Here is a 21,084-nt window from a genome sequence, read left to right on the forward strand (position 1 = left end):
CCTATAGGAAGTCCATATTTAGGAAGGACTAGAGGAATAAACAGCTTTCCATTATAATCTACTGGTGGTAGAATGTTAAAACTGAAAACACTGAAGGGGACAGACAAGGTCTTCCTGGGGAATGGGTCTGAGGTGGCTCATTTCTTCTTTTGACTCTGGCCTTCAGTGCCGAGACAGACTGACATCTCTTTGCTTCAAAGAAGGAATCATAGAGGGACTGGGGAGAAGTCATGGTGTGTTTACTCAAGGCTTTGTTTCTCGGATTAAAGCCTCCAAGTTTCTTTCACCCTCACTTATTGCTAACCTAAAACATGTGGTGGTAGTTGTGTTGGCATTTAACAAATCCAAACAAAAATCCAACAGTGGTACTTTTATTGGCCAAATATTGTGCATTTCGGTTGGTCAATAAAAGTATCTCTGCTGGATTTTTGTATTGCTAATGTGTTCCAGAAGATTGGCAATTGCAGTAAACACAACTTGCCTTGGAAATCTGTACCTATCTGAGGATTGCAGTGCAAAGAATAATGGACACAAAACCATGCATGCATGTGAAAAAGATAAACAAATTAAAAGTGTGTATTTGAGAATGCACAAGCACATTTAGTCAATAGGTTAATGTGCATATTAAGCACATCTCTATCTATCTATCTATCTATCTATCTATCTATCTATCTATCTATCTATCTATCTATCTATCATCTATCTTAAAAAGATGCATAAAATCTTGCAACCTGATCCAGAACCAGCAAAGGTAAAGAATGGTGGTAGAATTCTGAGAAACACAACAAAAACATGTGTGTCAGATTTTCATATTGCTGAACAGTGATTATTTTCCATTGTGGCCACTAGAGAAACAATTTGAGGTTGAGCCTAGATGGTTAGCAATGATGTGAAACAGAAATAACTCAGCACTCCCTTTTACTGTTGGCTTTCTTAGGTAGGCAACCATACATTTATGCTATCAAAAATCAGAAGCTCTTACAAAGCATCATATTTTCCACTGCTTATATGTGTATAAAAAACCTGAATATTCCTGCAGGTGTTGTGGCATCTGCCTAAGCTTATTTAGAAACTTGTTAACACAACAGAAATATTGATATAAGAAACTTGCTGATTGGTTTTAGATGGGAAATAGGATAACCTAAAATCCATTCAAATTACACAATTCCACTTTAACTGGCAAGACAACATCCTATGGAATCCTGGGATTGGGAGTTGAATCATCAGCCAGGGACGTCCTCTGGTGTTTCTGACCACATTACAAACCCTAGGATTTCACAGGATGCATCTATAGTGGTTAAAGTAGAATCATAGTACCATAGCTGTATAATGTAAAAGGACCCAAAGCACATGTTTCATCACCTGGAGACTAAAACACACACACAGAGCTTATTCAAAAGCTATTTATTGTCTTGGATTGTATGTCAGGAATCTGACAGATGCTGCCAACAAGAGTGGTTGCTGTTTGCTGTTTGATCTCTTTTTGAGTAATGCTATTGTTTTTGCTTATAATTTCTAGAATTGTTGAAACTGAATACAAGCATGGTGTCAGTAGGATTGGTCTAAACCTGTAAGAGGGGTTTGGTGGTGAAGCCAATGGGATTTGTAGTGTTTGCACAAGGAAAAATAATTGCCTGGTGGGTAATGAAAGGATGTGTGGGTGAGGATGCCCATGAGATACTTGAAAGGGCTTGAAAGGGATGTGTGTGAAGAGGGGCAGGAGGTGAATAACACTGGCTCAAAAATGTTTTGGCTTATGAACGAATGGAAGAAAAGCCCATGGGACAGATGCAGTGCTTACTCTATGTTTGCAACTGGGTTTTATGATAGCTCTGTCTATAAAGGTCATACTGTTAGCTTCTTTGGTTACTGAAATAAAGCTGTTAAAATACCGAGGATTGTTTTACTAAACCGAAGGGCAGTCCATGATAGCAGCACATTCCCAAGCAGGGTTGCCAGTTGCAACCCAACAATTGAGGCTATACTTTTTAAACTTCCACAATGAAGCAGGAAATGAGATGAGGAGCTACAGATTCCCTACTCCCTGGTCTTGTTGTTCATCCTCTTTGCTCCTCAATTGTGTAACCAACTCAATAAAGGTTGAATCTAATTTATCTGGAATTCTGAAATCCATAATACTCCAAAATCCAAAACTGACTATGTGGATAGCTGAGATAATGACATCTTTGCCTTCTGATGTTTCAGAGTACACACACTTTGTTTCATGCACAGAATTATTAAAAATATGTATGCAATTACCTTCAGGATATGTGTATAAGGTGTACAGAAAACATAAATGAATCCCATGTTTAGAATTGCATCTCATCTCCAAAATATCTCATTAGTATATGTGAATATCCCAAAATCCAAACAACAAAACACCCCAAAGTCCCCAACTCTTCTGTTCCCAAGCGCTTTGGATAAGGGAGATTCAACATGTATATTAAATGGGGAAGGGGTTGAACCAAAGACTATGGGGTGGGGAGACCATAGTGAAAAGTAGCCATTGCCTCCTGCATGAATGAAATACTGAATGCTAGGACAGTGTTATCCCTGCCCTTCATCATAATAGTATCACAGTGTATTTCCAAGATAATTAACTCATTCTACCTTTCGACTTGAAACCAATTCCTGTTGATACTAAAATGCCCATCTGCAAATTGCATCAAATTTCCAATCTTAAGCATTTAGAATATGTCCGTTCAATTGGCCCTCTACAGTCTATAATGTATTGTCTCAGGGTCAGTTCCCACAAAATGATCTTTTCCTGCAACAGTATAAGCTAAAATTTCCTATATCTAAACAACTGCCAAATAATTAAATAACAGAGATTTCTGGACTTTATCACATGGGGGAAAATCGAGGGTTTAAACAGGCATTTTTCAGGGACAGTTTGCATGATCAAGGCAAAGATTTTCACACACATTGCATTTTGAGAGGACTTATCCTGAGAAGAACCAGGAATGCTCCAGGAAGAAGACATTCATGGGATTTCACTGTGAATGATTTGTTGCTGGAGCATTTCTGGTTCTTCCTGGGGTACATCCTCTCTAATTGCTACATCGTGTGAAAATCTTCACCGCAATCGCACAACTGCCCCTGGAAAATGCCTATTTACCCCCCAAATTTTGCCATGTAATAAACTCCTTAGTTGCTAGTTCAGGATGGAACATTGGCACTGGTGAAGAAAAAATTACCTTCCATTGTTCAGAAAGTCATTGTCAGTACCAGTCTTCCAAAGAATGCGTTAGAAATATTTCATTTGCAACAATGGAAGTGTGCATGTCTGTATGTGAAATGGAGAGCTTGCAACTAGGTTCGTGTTGTGCTACTGGGGAGAGCTATATTCTATTTACTTGCGTGATTTGTTTCAGCACTGCCCGGACAAAGAAGTACTGTTGCTGAGTGGTTCATTTGGCATGGGAAGAGGTATTTAGCCTTTTTCAGACAGCCTGCACTGTACTAATGAACAGCCTGGGGTATTCTTAGATTCAGCTTTATCTCTGGAGGGCTACAAGCCTTCCGTGGAATGAAGCACCTTCCAACAGCTAAGGCTGCTACTGTGACTTGTACTACTTAGGAAAACGTGCCCATCCTTTTTCTCATTTTGGTAATATCCGGCCTGTTATACTCTAATATGTTGTCCATGGAGCTGGCCCTGAAGATTGCTTGATAATTTGAATTCAGACAAAGTAGAACAATGAATTTACTGAGTGGAACTAGCCAACAGGAATATTGGTGTTATGGTCTATTTCAGCGTATAATTGAAGAAGCTAGTTCTTACTTTCAAAGTCTTGAGATGTGTGAGATTGGGGTACTGAAATAGTCTTGTGTTTGCCTGAAGTTGTAAAATCTTCCTCACAGGGGTTCTACAGCTCATCTATCTCATCATCATGATTTCTGAATTGAGATGGGAAATTATTCGGGAAAGTGCTTTCTTTGTTATGAAATGTTTCAAGAGAACCAGTTTTGTTTGGTACCAAAATGGTGCTCAAAACATTGCCTGAAGATTTCTGGTTTCATTCTTAGATCTGTTTTATGGTGGGGTTTTGTTCAGTTTTCCCTGTGTGCATTTTGGCAACCATATTCTTGCTTCTGCCTATCTCAGAAATGGCACCCTTGGGCTAGAGTCATTTCTTGTCTGGGAAACTGCTGTTGGCATTTGTTACTCTCTCAGTGCTTCTTTCTACTATACTTTATCAGTTAACTCATAGAATACATTACATTAATGAAGGCTTTTACCAGACCTTGGAGGTTACACATTGTAAGAAATCAAAGTATAGAAAATTATATTTTCTAACATAATTTGCTTCTTTGGCTTGTTAACTGTGTTTGAAAAGTAACCCATTGCATTATTTGTTGCACTGAAGAAAAATTAGCTAATTAATAATGTTATATATGGTGCTGATTTTCTGTGACCTTGCTTTAATTTTTTGAAAGAAAAGTACTTTTAAAATGGATGAGAATGGCTCAAAACAACATAGATGTTCTTGTCAAAATGCCTCTTAAAATGCCTTTTAAATCACGGCCCAAAAACTATTACACTAGCAGAGTAATTTTATTATTACCTGTTATATGACATCCTTGTTACCTTCCCCTGCTGCCTGCAGGAATGGGTAACTACATTACTATACCTTCTTACTTCCAAGCTCTGCAAGTAAAGTGTCGCTTTTGGTTTTTAAAGAAATAACTAATGCTATTGTTTTTAAAAGAGTGCTCTAAGCTCCTTTCCCCACTGTCCATCTTTATCATTATCTTCCTCTTGAAACACAGAAATCCAATTATGGCCTAATTAACCACTGGTGGAATGGGGACGTTTTGTCTGAATAAGGATTGAAGTGACAAGCAATATTCTTTAGCATTTTTTCCCTTGATGTAACTAATCACTTTGCTTTCTGTAATGAGGGTGTTGGATTAGGTCTAGTAGGGAAGAATTGCCAGAATCTTCCTACTCCTCGCCTTACAGATTGTCTTGTCTACATATGAAAGCGCTTATTAGCAAGATTACACCACAGAACAAGTGTTTGCCTCAGTAGGTTTATTGGTGTGATGTCTGTATCTTAGCTTCATTTTAGCAGACAAGTGCTAAACAAGACACTGAACTTGGGATTTTGACTTCTGTCTTCCAAATTTGTAATGGTTGCTATGCAAGACTGTGCAGTAGCCTATTGATTTTACCAAGTTTTTGTTTGCTTTATTAGACTGACATTTTGCCTTTCCTTCAAGGAGGTTAGGATGGCACAGATAGTTTGCTCTGTCCCCCATTTTATCCTCAAATCAATTTGTTTGGTTGTTCTAAGTTTACTAAATGAGCTTCACAACCAGCCCTGTGAGGCAGCTCAGTAGAAATTCACCTAATGAGCTTTAAGGCCTAGTGGACTTCATGGATTTGTATCTGGGATTCCCAATCCTAGTACAACACTCACTACTACATTACATTACCCTTCACAGAATACCATGGTCTTGTTTTCTGGCCTCACTGTACCTGCTCCTGTTAAATTCAAGGGCTCATCTTGCCTTCTAAGATTAGTGGCTGGTGATCCCTGGGGAGACTAACTCCAAGAGTAATAGTTAAAGGGTGTTTTAATTATAAAACCTTTCTTTAAACCTAACTTTCCATTCTACTGATGTTGTCCAATTGTCAAAAATGTCAAAAATAAAATCCTATGAAAACCATATGATTGGTTCACCTTAGGGACACTAATGACTTGAAGGGACACAACAAAGGCACCATGAATTTATTGGAATTTACTTCTGAATAGACATGTGTATGATTGCTTTGTTAATATAAATGGAACGTTACTCTGAAAAAAGGTCTGTATGTTATAGTTTCATTTCTGTGGCACTGTTAAGCCTTGGCACACAGAGAGGATTAGTAAATCAAAAAGAAGGGAGGCGGAGAGGAGAAACCAGTAAAATAAACCTTAGGGTTATGTAAATATCAAAAGGCACATCTAAATAACTGAAAAGATGGGGGGAGGGAATTCAAGTCAGGAATGTTACTCTGCAATATTGATTCTATTTTAGAGAATTTTTTAGGGGAACCTGTGTGTCTGTGTGAAAGGGACCGAGAAAGCACCTGGTGTACATTTTGGAGATGGTGTTATACAAAGGAGATCACCTGGAAAGCTCTTAACTAGCCCAACTCTCCCTTTCCCTGCTTTTTACAAAGTGTGTTCCTTTCCTTTCCTTTCCATAAGAAGCAATTTGGAGTCAGACAGCACAAAGATGTTTTGTGCCAAAGCTAGAAGAGTGAACTGGTTTTGCCTGGCCCTACTGGGAAAAAAACCAAGCTTCTGCCTCCTTCCTTCCTCTTCTTCCTGCTAAGTTAATGGAGTGCTGCTTTTTGGACTTTGAACTCATTTTGCAGTAATTGAAGTATGTTGGGACAAAGGGAGAAAGTGGGAGAAGGAGAGAGAAACCAGGACATTACACATGCAGCTGAGAAAGTGAGATGGGAAATGATTAGCTGGGGGGTGTCCCTGCCAAACTGGGGCAATTGGAGGATATCGTAACACAAGAGTTCTAGTGGATCAGACTAAAGTCCTGCCTAGTCCATCATTCTGTTCACACTGTGGGAAGCCAAAGAAGCCCCATCTAGACATGAGAGCAACTGCTCCTTCCATCTCATGTTGTCTTGGGACTGGTATACAGATGTATGCTGGCTCTGGGACAGGAAATAAGGTATAGCCATACTAACTAGCAGCTGTTCAAGGCTCAGACGTCCACAATCACACTAAACCCCAGTGATTTCAGTGGGCCTCATCAACTTAGATCTATCATCAAACAAATGCAGTGTTTTTATAGTATTAAAGCTGTCTTTAGCTGTCTACTTGTGGCATAAAGCTTCTGATTTAAATGCTACTCTCTAAGTTTAAAGGGATTTTAAACAAATTGATTCTGGTTGGATTACATTAAGTTGTCTATTGGGAAATACACCCGAATGTTATAGCTATTTATAGAAAGGCCAGTCCTTCCTCCCCTTGAGTTATTTCCCTGAAAAACAGTTTGATCATAAGTAGAATGGCACTCCTGTTAAGGCCATGTTTGATTTTATATAGTATGTGACTTTTATAAAAATGTGTTTACATAGCAATCTAGAAATCCCATTTGAATGGAAATACCAGAGAGCTTGAAGGGACACTATCATGATAAAAACAGAGTACTTGGCAATAAAATCTCTGTGTCAACAAAATATCATGTTATTAAACTTAGAAGCATTTAGAAAAAATAATTTTTGAGGTAGGGATAACTTTTTCTCCTCAACTTTTATTTTATTAATGAACAGTATAGTCTTCAGTAGGGATGTAAACATCACTCAGGTTGATTTTTGTTGTCTTTCTCAGCATCCCACTGATATTCTTAGCCTTTCTCATTTCTCCTCAGGGTCTTACTCTTTCTGCAATGAAACTTGAGTGCCTTTTGGTACACATTTGTCTGACTACACATTTTCTGAATACACATATTTTAAACTTATTCTTGCCCCTTTGACTGAAATATGCCTGAAGACAATATTCAGATTCTAAAAATGTCTGCACAGTTTTACATGACTTTCTTCTTCACTAGAATGCATGCCAAGCTTCAGAACTACACGAATTTCTAAGACAAGGGGCAGTCCATCCCATTGCCAGTTACTGGAAGTATGGGATAAATATTTTCTTAGGCAATGTCAACCTTCTCTTCTGTTCTCTCCCTAATGTTATTCTTGAATCCTTTACAATATATGAAGCCATACCTCACATGCTTTCTTGCTACCCTCTCCCTTCTGAGATGGCAGACTTTAGGAAGAGGTAGTGCTTTGAGAAGTGTCCTTTGAGGCCCTGTAGATCAAATAGGCCAATCTGGTAGGCCAAATTTGGCCCATGGGCTGGAGGCTGCCTACCCCTGTTTAAGAGAAGGTCTGATGTGTGTTGATGAGCCAAACCCATGATTTCATTATTCACAATCTTTTGATTTCTCAAGATGCCTCAGAAGTCAGAAGCACCACTGTTGGGACAAAAGTAAACTTTCTGCACTTGTGCAACTGTGCTTCCAGTAAAGGAAGTGAGAAAAATCTCTAGCCTCATGGGAATCCTGCTGTTTAGAGACAGGTATTTCTCCTCCGAGAGGCAGAAGGAAGCTGGCATCTTTGGGGATTATTTTATTGTCAGACCTGAAAATAATAATATGAATGGCTTACACATGTCTTTTGTTTAATTAGTCTACTTGTAGGAATTGTATATGGCTAGCACTTATAAACTGATGCTGAAGCCCAGGTGTATTTATACAGTCATAGGTTGCCTTCAGTGAATGCTGCTTTCTGGCAAAATGTGCATAGGATTGCAGTTCAAGATGCAGATGTCTCATGGCCTATTTTCTTCCTATCCCTGCAGGGGTTTGACAGCATTTTGAAGAAAATCACTAAATTGCTGTAAGCTGGAATCCAGGTTGATTCTTTCCTGCTGTGGATATATTACTGCCTACTTTGGAGTAGCACCTTTTATTTCAGGAGGTTTGGAACTTCAGTATATTTATTTCACTGGGTTGGATGTTTGTTTAAAGTTGCACTTGGAAAGGTTTTTCTCACTAAGGAAAAAGAAAGACTTGGCCCAACTTAATGCATGAATTTCTACATTTGTTTCAACCACTTTCCTGAGCATTTTGGGCATGATGGGTTTGCTCTACTTTGTGAGTGTGATAGTTTTTTGTGGCAATCCTGGCATGAAATGATCCTCAAATTAAGCCTATTCTAGAAGCAATCAGTGTTCCTAACTGCCTAGTGAAGGACATGCCTCAGAAATTTCTAAACTTTGAAAAGCCTCACATCACCTTTAACTTGAATAAAGAGCCTTTGTTGTTGCTATGTGCCACCAAATATTTTCTGACTTATGAGAACCTTAGGGAGAGATCCTATCATTTTCTTGGCAAGTTTTGTTCAGAGGAGGTTTGTCTTTGCTTTCCTCTGAGGCTGAGACAGTGTGACTTGGCCAAGATCACCCGGGGGTTTGGTCTCCAGAGTCATCATTTAATGCTTAAACCACTACATCACACTAGCTCTGAAGAGCCTTTAGCAACTATAAAATTGAAGTAGGGGCAGGATCCAGCACTAAGCAAATGGACCAGGTGATCTGGAGCTGCTGTTAAAGCCTGAAGTGGTGATAGCAACGTCTTCATCCACATCCCTGTTTTTAAAAGTTCACCTTCCTCTTCTTCTTTTTAGACCTCAGTTGCTCAGCTTTCTTGTGCTTCATTTCCATCCCATAAACAGAAGATTCAGAGAGATCTTGAAATCTTGTGTGACTCACAGAGATTGTCTAATAATGTTTCCTCTGGTATCCATTTTAGCTACTGAAGGCTGTAATGAAGTAAATGAAAATACCTTTTCCTTTACTTCATTACAGCTTTCAGTTAGCTATCGTGTATTTCCTTAAATTTTTAAACCTGGGGAGGATCATGTCTGCCAAAGCTTGCACCTATACAAAGAAAACAATGTGGCAGTACAGACCAGTACTTTGTGCCGGCCTGACTGCATACTTGGGGTGAAGAAGGGCTGAGCAGTGACACACTCCAAGTCCTTTCTCTGCTGGGGTGTCATCTTGGCGTGCGCTTTTTTACATGGGATGCACCATAATGACATCCCTTGTACACAGTGCCCACAGTGCCCAAAAGCACTGTGCACAACGGGTGTCATAACGCTGCACTGTGACAGTTATGGCACCCCTTCTACAGCACAAAAAGAAGCCCCTTTTTGGGGCTTCTTTTTGCTCCATGTGCAGGCCATGGCATGTGGTTGCCACAGCCTGCTTCCGGGACTGAAAGGGACAGCATTGAGCCGCCCATCTGTTGAGCCCCAATGTTACTGCCCATTGGCTGTGCTGGTTGGAGAATTTTGACAGCTGAAGTTCAGCAAAACAATTTTTCCACGCTCTGGTGTGGAGGCCTCACTGGTTGGTATTTCACTAGGTGCATTGGTCTGAATCTCTCAGGTTCCATTAGTGAACCCCCAAGCCCAATTTTCAGGGTATAAGAAATGCAGCAATTTTGGGATAGGTCACCTCATCTCATTTCAGATGTGTTCAAAATGCTGTTCCTTCCTGTTTTTATTTTAACCCATGAATCTAAAAATTCACAGGAAAATTTGTCTTGGAATTTATTGATTTTCAAATGTATTTTGTTGCAAAGTATGCATTTCTGAATATATAAATTTCCTAAAATAGAAGTAGGCAATGTGTGAACCTCTAGATGATATTGGACTGCAGCTTCTATCAGTCCTAGCCAGCATAGCCAAGTGGAGAGGCACACTGGGAATTACAGTGCAACATTTCCTGGAAGCGACATGCACACCCTATCCCTAACTAGAATTTATTTGCATGTTGGGACATATTGAGCTTAAGGCTGCATCATAGAATTCAGAGAAGTGTAAAATCCAAAGGACATACACCTTCAGTGAATGAACATTAGTGCTGGAGGAATGGATTGGCTGAGTTCCCTTTGACCCTGTGACTGAAAACCTTTAGAATCCCTACAGTGGTCATACATTTATTTAACCTTGGACTTTCTTTTCAATACTATCCCTACTGCATTTTCAAAGGGAAAAAATTCTATTATCTCTAGGTAATTGGCAAGACAGCCAGCATGGTGCAGTGGTTTTAAGGGCTGAATTAAGAGCCTGGGAGACCAGAGTTTGGATCCCCAAATAGCTATGGAAACCCTCTGGGTGATGTTAGGCAAATCACACACTCTCAGCCTTGGCAATGGCAAACATTCTCTGGATAAATCCTGCCCTGAAAACCCTTGGATAGGATCACCATAAGTTGTAGTTAACTTGAAGTCACATCATAATAACAACAATAAAATTTCCAACTCAGAAAGACATTCTTTTATTATTGCTTTAGCAATACCTATATATCTCATTTCCCCTATGGTCAGAGTGTTGAGTCTGGACTTGAGAGATGCAGGTTCAAGTTCCCGTTCAACCATGAGATTGACGGATTGATTTTAGACCCCTCTCTTTCTCTGTCTTGGCCTGATCTACCTCCCAAGTTGTTGTGAGAGTAAAAGTGGGACCTTGAGATGTTGGGAGGACAAATATATAAATTATTTCAGCTTCAACAGAATGTCCAGGAAATTATCTGCTCCTTTGAGGTGAGCTGTCATATGTTCCAGGAGATGCATGACATTAATGATATGGAGAAGAAATGATGACAGAAGTTAGAATCTGGAGATGGAAATGAAGAAGAAGGAGGCGGAGGAAGAGGAGGAAGAGAAGTATAAGAATAAGCAATACCCAACCCCTTGAATTAAGCAGCCTGAACCTTTACCTGAAAGAGCATTTCCACTGAATACCAATGGAGATAATGAGGAGGAATCATTCTGCTACATGTTGGGAGATTTCAGTGATTTGACCTCCTTGATCTTTAGCTTTAATTAATTGTCAAGGCTGTTGTCAGCTCTAGGAATCTATTTCTACTCACTGGCCCAAAATAGCTGTGTTTGGTTTTCTTCAAAGCCATCCCTTTAAGGTATGAAATCAATTGCTCCTGCAGCATGTTCTCTCTGGAAGTAACAAAGTCGAGACAGGTTCTGTAATGTCATCCAATTTGTTTGAAAATGTTACCAATTCTCAGCATTTTCTTAGTTGTGCCAGGAGCAGACCAAGCTGCAGAAAATACCTGAGTTAACTAGAGAAATATTGATGGATCCAAAGAACTGTATGTGGAAGGAAAAGTAAGTGAAATTAGTGTAACTCCAAATATCAGATATGACTTTTGGAGTGAGAAGCTCAGAGGATAGAGAGGGAGGCAGGATAGCCCCACTATAGGAGAGGAGATTCATTCATGGGGTTCTGCAGACCATGGAAAAATTGCAAGTGGCCTTGCTTGCTGGGGGTTTCTGGGAGAATTTTCTAAGCTGTGGTTCACTGGATGAAAGCTCTTTTATTTGTTATGTTTATAGTTTGCCTTTCTTCCAAGGACCTCATAATGGTACGTATGATCCTCTTCAATCTTTGAGGTAACCTACATGGAGGCATTTCTTTGCTTCTGACAGTTGCTGCATAGTAAGTGCAAGCTGCCATACCTGCATGTGAGTTAGGTTAGGTTGAAAGATAGTGACTGGAACAAGGTCATCCAGTCTAGTTGAATGGAGATTTGAAGATAGGTCTTCCCAGACCTAGTTCAACTGACTAATCACTGCAAAGATAAAAAGTTAGGCAAGCACAAGCTTTTATAAAGCTGTCATGTATCTTGTCTGATGAAGTTCCATTTTTCAAACCTCTGTTAACCAAAATCCCCATTCCTTTAACTTACTAGATGTATAATAGTGTATTTAAGAGTGCATATGTGCTGTCCCAGCTTGCCCATGAAACACACTGGGTGACTTTAGAAACACCACACACTCTCAGCCCAAGGGGAAGGCAATGGCAAAACTTCTCTGAACAAATCTTGCCAGGAAAGCTCCATAATAGGTTTGCTTTAGGATTGCCATAAGTCGGAAACAATGTGAAGGCACACAACAACAACAACAACAACAACAACAACAACAGTAGTGTTTTGACATTCCTGGTGCCATCCTACTGAATCTTGGGATTTGTAATTTGGTGAGCAGTACTAGAATGCTTTACTATAGAGAATTCAAGTCTTTGCAATTTAGAAGAGTGCGCTAGAGCTCTCTATCAAAAAAACTAAATACCTGACCAAAATACAAATCCCAGAATTCCACAGGGGGAGCATAGCAGATGAATGAAGCGCTATAATTATGTAGCATAGATATAAGGGCAAAACAGACTGCCCCTTTGCTCCGTTGTCTGGGTGGCTTCAGGACACAGTGTTTAGATGCCACACGCTCTGAAACCACCCGGAAGCCAACTTCACGCTGCCCAGTTGCCAACATGTGGCCTGGCTTCTGCGTGCTTTGACATCATGGCATTTAGATGCCGCATGCAGCAGGAGTGCCATAAAGCTGCTGTGGGGCAGGAAAAGCCAGCTTTTTGCCTGCACAAAGAGGAATGACAATTGGCCTCTTCTTTTGGCACCAGCAAAAAGACAGATTGGGGCCACAGGGTGCGGTTGCTGCAACCCGATACAGCTTTCTCAGAGAAATTTGTAATTTGGTGAGCAGTACTAGAATACCAGATTTGAGCGCTAGATTGGGGCTGTGGCAACCGCACACTGTAGCCCCAATCTATCATTTTCCCAGTATAAAAAGAAGCAGCAGAAAGCTGCTCCTTTTTGTGCTGGGGAAAAGTTGTCTTTGCTGCTGTGGCGGCAGGTTTTCCGTATTTTGGTGGCAGACAGCATCTAAACACCACACCTCTGCAATGCTGACTGCCATGTGGTAGGGTGGTCGGTATGATGCTGGCTTGGGGGTGGATTTGGGGCATTCAGTGTGCAGACACCATGCCCCCAAGCCACTGGGAAGCCGGCATGTTTTTCAGAGGATGCAGAGGATTACCAGCCACCAGTCTTCGCTTCTAACTTTGTATATAGAGCATATATGTTGCATTCTGGGGTAAATTGCCAGGTGGAACTCACAAAGGCCTTACTGGTAATACACTAAACTAAGAGTTCAAGTTGCAATGCTAATGCATTCAAAATGAGCAAATTGAACACTTCAGATGTGGTGTTCACCATTAAAAAAAATGGGGTCCTAACAAAAGGGCAATTGAGCACAGCATCTATTAGCTCTGTTTCATGTTCAGGTTGGTGAAACAACAACACTATCTGATGTAGCAAATTAAACTTGTAAGAGGACGGTTAATTATGCTTCCTTTTGAGCTTCTGTAATTGCTACATGGAGGCATTTCTTTGCATTACAATTTTCCTTCTGACAATTGCTGCATCGTAATTGCAAGCTGTCATACCTGCATGTGACAGGGAGCAATGTTTAGAGATTGTCTTGTCTTTATCCTTTTTGCCTAACAAAAAACTAATGTACTCCTGGTGCAAGAAGCTGATTCCATGCCTGAAAAAAGAGTTCTTTCTTTAACAGGTGACCTGCAATGCAGCTCTAGATATCTGCAAAGTTAAGTCCCATTGAATTCATTGAGGCTTACTGTCAGGTATGTAGGTACTATTGGAAGAGAATGAAGTTGCCACCGTGCTTGGAAGAGTAACTATGTGCCACTTGGGAGTATTATTGGAAAAGATGGTTAGTTTGGATTCCCATAGGTGTCCACTTTTTGTTTTGTTTGCTCTGTTGCTTTCAGTCAGTGCCCTCACACTTCATTTCACTTCACAGACTCGACCTCCCACACACTCTTCTTTCCTCTCAGTCAGGCAGCTATTGATAACAGATTGTATCTTTCCTCTCTTCCAGGTATATTCACTTTAATAAATTTTGTATTTACCAAAGATGACCTTTTCTTGAAGATTCCTAACTCCATGTTCAATATAGGTCAAGAGAATTTATAGCCTCAAGTCTCCCCTGCCCACTCCCACACCAAATGTATAGCTCTATCCCACCTCTGTTTATTTATCTAAATAGAGGTTCAAGATGCCAGCTGTTTTTGCTGGTAACACGTCTTTAGCATATCAAAATTGTATTGAGTTACTATGACAATATATATAAAAATGGCATTTCTTTCTCTCCCTCCTCTCTCTTTCTAATTCAGCTACCCCAGCAGTGACATTTCACACCTAGGGACTAGCATGATTGCGAGGTCAGTGACAGATTTCCTCCATCAATGAAAAGGAAGTCCCTAACTGAACTTGCAGGATGCAGTAGCTATAGGTCAGAGGCAACATTGTGCGATGGGCATTATCAAAGCTGCTTTTTCCTGGGTCTGATCATGGTTTAAAAGCTGCAAGAAGTAATCTCCTAAAATGGCAAAAAAGCTTTTGAATTGGCCTGATTTGATAGAATTATCTTTCCTGTCGTGTTTTATTTCATTGGCAAACAGGGTATTTTCTTGTAAGTAGATACCTTAAGTGAGAAATGGTTGAGGGCAATGGAGCATGCTTCGAAAAGAGTTTCTTCTGTATAATGGTGTGATTGGGGTGAGGCTCAGTGGGAAGAAAAAGAAGAATTTGTTTGTTTTTTAAAAAATTAAATTCCAATTTCAACAAATTAATTTTTACATTTAAAAATATTTAAAAACATCAAATTTTTACCAAATTTTCACTTTAAGCACATGAAACTATGTATATGTAAATACATTTATGCTGTGCATATACTATTATAATTTAAAAGTATTATTTTAATTGTGCTAGTTGTTTATGTCACAACTATTGCCATTACATTCAGTGATGTTTGGGAATTATGATTTGTGAATAACATTAGTACAAGCAAACTAATTCCTAAGGATTATGCATGGTATAGTATAGGAGAAGGTCAGTGGGGGCGGGTGACACCATGAGTTGCTGCACCAGGTGACACCAACCCTAGTGATGCCACTGGTCCCAAGATCATTTAGTAAGTTTCATGTCTTAGTGGAGACTTGCACCTCATTCTTTCAAACCACACTTAAACTATGTGCTTGATTCTCCCTGCTCCTAGGCTTACCCCTCTGGCTGTGAGAAGGACATTTGGAATATCCACCTCTGCTGTCAAGTAACTATGGTTTATCATTTCCTTCAAATAGGAACATATTGTGATTACTTTTAATTCTGGTTTGAACAAGCCAGGATCAGAAACCACAGCCGGAAGCTGGCTGGTTTGGACATCCCACAGTTGCAATATCCTAGTTTGATGAAATGACAAGCTGTGCTTGACAATTGAACCAAATGCTTTCCATCTCCTTACAGCAGTTCCAGGAATTAGGGCACATTTACACCAGCCACTTAATCCAGGGCCAGCCCAGAGCATTATGACCCAAACTGGCCCTGAACCAGCCACAGTGGAGACCACACTCACTGGGCTGAATTCAGTACAGTGCTGCATCATTGTGTATACAGGCCAGCTGGGTTGACACCATATCGGCCCTGCTGGCACTGCCACTGCTGCAGCTTTACTGGCCAATAAGTTCTCTGTATGGGCCTGGACACTGCTGTTGCTTCTGCTGAGGTCAGAAAGGGATGCCCTGCCATGTGATCAACAAGGAAGATTTTTCTTTACCCTTTCCTTGTTGATTGCATGGGCACCCTGTTCTGACCTCAGCAGAAGCAACGGTGCTCCAGGCACTGTTTCAAAGGACCTTGTGCCCATGATGAAGCAGCACAACTCCAAAAACAGGCCATCTCCTTTCTCTCCACTGCTCAGCATGGGAAGGGGGATGGCATAGTATGTGGCATATGGACAACTGGATCAGCCAAATTGGACCCAGTTCAGCTGTCCACATGCACAGTGATCCTGAGATTTCTGGGAAAATGGAGTTTTCGCTGACTTGTCTTAGCAAAGTTGAGATAAGGGCCCAAAGCTGCATTATCTCCTTGAATGTCGCCATACATTCTAAGGACTGCCAGCACCAGCTTCATGGTGAGTACAGCATTTTTCACTGTGTAGACAAGCTCTTAGAGGGGTAAAGAGACTTAGTGTGCCTGATGCTCAGTTACATAGCAATAAGCTAACGTTTTGTGTTGTGTCCAAATACAACTAATGAGGAGAAAATGAGGAAGCTCCATTCTACCGAATGATATAATTGACTCCTGAATACTTTAGCAATTCTGTTAAATATTACCTAACAAGAATAATAATGCTCTCCTGGACAACTGATCAGAGAAAGTTTCATAACAGTTGCCACCTTCTTGTTAGGTGAACCTAGGTTTTCTTTCACTTGGGAGAAACATTTTAAAATGAATTGTTACATTGCACAGACTAAAAGAAAGGGAAAGGGAGAAAGTGTGAGGGAAAATGTACCTCATGATCATAAAAACATATTTTATTCATTGGGGGAAAATAGACAGACACTGGTTCTGTCAGATTAAATAGCTATTGTGTCCTTCTTCTTTTCTTTTTTTGCTATTAGAAAACTCAGTATTGTACCCCAGGATGAAAACAAGTGTTGGAATAAAAATTTCTCTAAAGGAGAATAGGGACAGGACAAAAGATTTAGCCTAAAGGAGACATTTCTCTGTAGAGAGAAATGGCACCTTGAAAATAAAGGGAGTGACTTTACATTTAAATGTATCCTAATATCCACACCTCTGCCCAACATCTGTTGCCTTTTTTCCAGACAAGTGTTGAACACATTTCTTAAAATATACATTGATCTGATTCATGCCTAAAATATGAATGGACCATATTGATGCATACAATATGCATTGATCTGATTGATGACAGCCCCTAGATATGATAATCATTTTCGTCTTCGTGGGATGAAATCTTGTGGGAGAAAAGAGTGATTAAAACCAGGATTTATGGCAGAAGAATTTAGAATCTGTGAAGAATTGTTGGTGCCCCAGGAGGCTCCCTCCCAAAGTCTGCTGAATCTGATTTCCCAATTTCGACTCATCTTGATCTTTAGGGGAAAGGAAAATGAACAGATGAAGGGCAGGTAGGCATTGCCAGAAAATATGACAGTGGAGCATACAGATTTGCATAAATCTGCATGTCCTCATTTATATGCAGAGATGAAAAATTAATTTCAAAACAACAGCAACAATATATATTGCCAATGTAGGGAAGACTGGCGTTAAGTGACCTGTTGTGGCCTGCTCCATCTGCTGTCCAGGTACTCTCTGGTGATGAATAAAGGAAAAGCCCCTCCTCTCCCTTCTTAGGAATTCTTCATTGTTGAACCAGAAGAGAAATTGGCCTGCCTTTCAAGGAAAGGGGTATCTTTTTTGTGGGTAATATATAAATAGACCACTTGGTAATGGCTTGTTGTTCTTGTTAACTGCGTTTGAGTTAACCGGCCTATGGTGACCCTGCAAAGGGGACATCTCCAAGACTCCCTGTTCTCAATTTTTCAGAATATTTGTTTGTTTGTTGGATTTATGCCAATGGAAACAGGTGTCCCAGGGTCACCATGAGTTTCTCCAAGCTCCTAGCCATAGCCTTCTTGATTTGGTCTGCCTAATGTGCAGTCTACCTTTTTTTCCTCCTTCCCTCTTCTGAATCCCCACTTGGCCATGGAAACCTACTGGATGACATTTGGCAAGTCACATTTTATCAGCCTCAGAGGAAAGCAATGGCAAACTCCCTCTCATCACATCTTGCAGAGAAAACTCCATGGGAGAATTGTCATAAGTTGGTAACTACTTGAAGGCACACAGCAACATCTGATACAGCTGTGCCTGAATCTATAGAGATTTTTTTTTTTTGAAAAATAAAGCTTAAAAGTTTGGTATATCAGGTGCTCAGTTTTGTTTGAGAAGGAAGCTTTCCCCATAAACTATTGGTCTAACACATAGGTCATGGAAAAGCCAAGGTGAGTTGGCTACAGATGGTAGCCATGATATTGCTTATCTCTGAGCTTAATAAAGCCATGAAAGCTGAGTCTTTTTGGATACTAATTCCTCTCCCTTCTTACATGGAAGTTCCATTTATTTTTAGGTTCTGGGGTCAGCATCAAAGTTATACCTGCTATTATGAAACAGTACCACTTTGAATAAAAAGGAGATGCATGAATTCAGTAGGGGGAGCCCTTGGTATTAAACTGGGAAAAGAGGTCAGTTCCTTCTAAATGAGAAGAAATGCTGAAATGCATGGAGTTGTTTGGTAATGCAACTCATCTTAGTCTCCAGCTATTAGAAGTAGCTGCTGGAATTATTTTTCTGTATGGACAGGACTAATAAAGATAAGCTGGCAACCTCCATATATTGCCAAGTTGGTAACAGTTCTTCTAGCTGATTTGGAGGTAAATATTTAGATCATGCTAAAAGCCAAAACAAACAAACAAACAAACAAAACCCAGCATCCAGATAAGGACAACCTCATTTCACCCTGATTTGCCTTTAACAACAACAACAATAAAAATATGCTTGTTTCCTAAGTGTACTGTTCAATAAACTGACATACCCACATTGCCAGAATTGCTGGCAGTTTTGTAAATGCTGAGCCAAGAGAAACACAACTTAATTGAAATTGTTTATTTTTGCAGGTCAGTGGAAATAACTTGTAGGGTTGTAGTTGCATGTTAAGAAGATGTGTATTCACTACAATAAATTTCTACAGTGGAATGTTCTCAGCAATCAGAACTGAAGATTAACCTTGTGCTAGTGACCAGTCACAAATAAGCATGATAAATGCAAAATGCCAAGATGAGGAAAAGTATGTGCTATGTCAAACAAGATGTCTTTCACCACTTGAGGGCTACCTCTTATAAATATACATTCTTTATACTGTATATACTCGTGTATAAGTTGGCCTCATGTACAGTCCGCCCTTGCCTTACACGGGGAATCCATTCCAGACCCCCTGCTTAAGGCAAAAAGCATGTATGCTCGAGCCCCATTAGATATAATGGGGCTTGTGCATGCCACATGGCTGTGTGCGTGTGTTGCAAACGCACGTGCCATTCTTCCAAACCCCTGGTGGCTTTCATGTCAAGGGTCAAACACTGGGGCATGTTACAAAAGATCTAAAGAGGGAAACAAAGCATCCCCTCCCTACATCTCCCTCTCTGGGCCTCTCCTACAGGTCACAGGCTCGGCATGGAAAATGGGGAAACAAACCTCTCTCTCTCTCTCTCTCCCTCTTCCCCTCCCCCCTTTACCAAAAGCATCTCCAAGGCTCATGGATTGCAAAATGGGGTAACCCCCCTCTCTGCCCGTCACCCCCAAGATTTCCAAGGCTCATGGCTTGCAAAAGGGGGTAAAAGCCTGGGCATACTCTCCCATTCTTGAAAAGCTGCCAGAGAAGCCTGGGTTGCATATGGGCTGCCTACTGGTTGGGCATGGGACAGTGCGGTAAGATCCATTGGAGATGGATACAAACCATATTTAATTTGTCTCTGTTTTTCCGTATGATCATCTCCTATGACAGAGTCCAGGAAGAAACTGACAAAACACCAAAACAAGACTGAATGGTAATCATAGGCAAGTGAAATGCCGAAATAGAAGCACAGCAGAATCAAGCAGAAGAGCTGAAAAACTCCTCTTTATTCATGGGATGATGATGGGATTTTTGTGACGTCATGTGACATTGTCTGATAATCTCTTCTCAGTTGCATGAAATGAGATCATCCCACTATACTCCTGTGACTTTTGCCCATCTCAAAATCTCCATAGACAAGGAATATGCTAGCAGTTGTGCACAAATTGTGTATCAAGCTTGGGCACCACTGTGCAAAGGAGTTGCAATTATCTTGAAGCAGCAGAACATCTTGAAGAAATAATGTCCAAGACAACATATTTCCCTTGCTGAGAGAGGGCTGGTGTTTCCAGGATGGCAACTAGAATGTTTGAGTGTGTGTGTGTATGTGTATGTATGTATATGTGTACTTCAAAAAAGATTTTTTAAAAACCCACAGTGATCAATAATGACAGTTATAGTCAGTCCAGCCCATGTAAATGGGTAGAGAGGTTAAATGTAATTCGTTTGCCTGAAACTTCTGTTAATGTAGCATTTGCCATCAGTTTTGCCTTTGCTAATAATTGAAATGTGTTGCTTTTTGCTTTAAAAATAAGCAAGTGGAACTCTGGGAAAAGGAGAGGAGAATGCATAGGCCAAGGGTGGCTCAGAAAGAAAAATAAAAAGATACTGCAGAGCTATTCTGTCTTCCCTCCATAGTGGATTTTATGCGGAGGAAAGAGGAAAGAAATGATGGGAAAATATGTGAGGGTAGCATGTAAGAAACATTTGAATCTCCACACAATTCTGTAAATGAGAAAGATTGTATAATAAAAACATATTTGGGAAGGTTAGAATTCTGAATTATGTGATAGATCTATTAGACCTCTGCTGAGCTTTTAATGCATTTCAACATTTTCCACGTTTGATTATCTGCCTCTTCTTGGGCTGCAGTGTAATAGAAGCAGTCATTATAAAGAAATGTTTGCCCGAAAGAACATCACAAATACTCTTCAACACTTACACTTCTTTTATCCAAAATTTTTTTACAAATTAATGTAGCAAAAACCTCTTTCCCCACAATTGTAAACTTTTGAACGAGACATAGTGCAACACGCAATAAAGTGCTTAAAGACAACAAAATACAAATAATTCAGTATACCACAATATACAATTCAATGACATAGTCGTATTAATCTGGAAAATCCGTATGCA

The 21,084-nt window shown here is 40.1% G+C and overlaps 1 long non-coding RNA gene across 2 annotated transcripts in view; it reads left to right on the plus strand.

The window, feature by feature from the left end:
• LOC121919004 overlaps nucleotides 1–20,809 on the plus strand; it is a 32,164-nt gene extending 11,355 nt beyond the window's left edge. Inside the window, exons 2-4 of one of the 2 annotated variants that reach the window (XR_006101370.1) lie at nucleotides 8,373–8,491; nucleotides 13,969–14,038; nucleotides 19,843–20,809. This is a non-coding gene — a long non-coding RNA (uncharacterized LOC121919004). The remainder of the gene's footprint in view (nucleotides 1–8,372; nucleotides 8,492–13,968; nucleotides 14,039–19,842) is intronic. The other variant, XR_006101369.1, reaches the window with a different exon arrangement.
• Nucleotides 20,810–21,084: the final 275 nt, after the last annotated feature.

The sequence above is a fragment of the Sceloporus undulatus genome, chromosome 1, assembly GCF_019175285.1.
Source record: "Sceloporus undulatus isolate JIND9_A2432 ecotype Alabama chromosome 1, SceUnd_v1.1, whole genome shotgun sequence".
NCBI lineage: Eukaryota > Metazoa > Chordata > Lepidosauria > Squamata > Phrynosomatidae > Sceloporus > Sceloporus undulatus.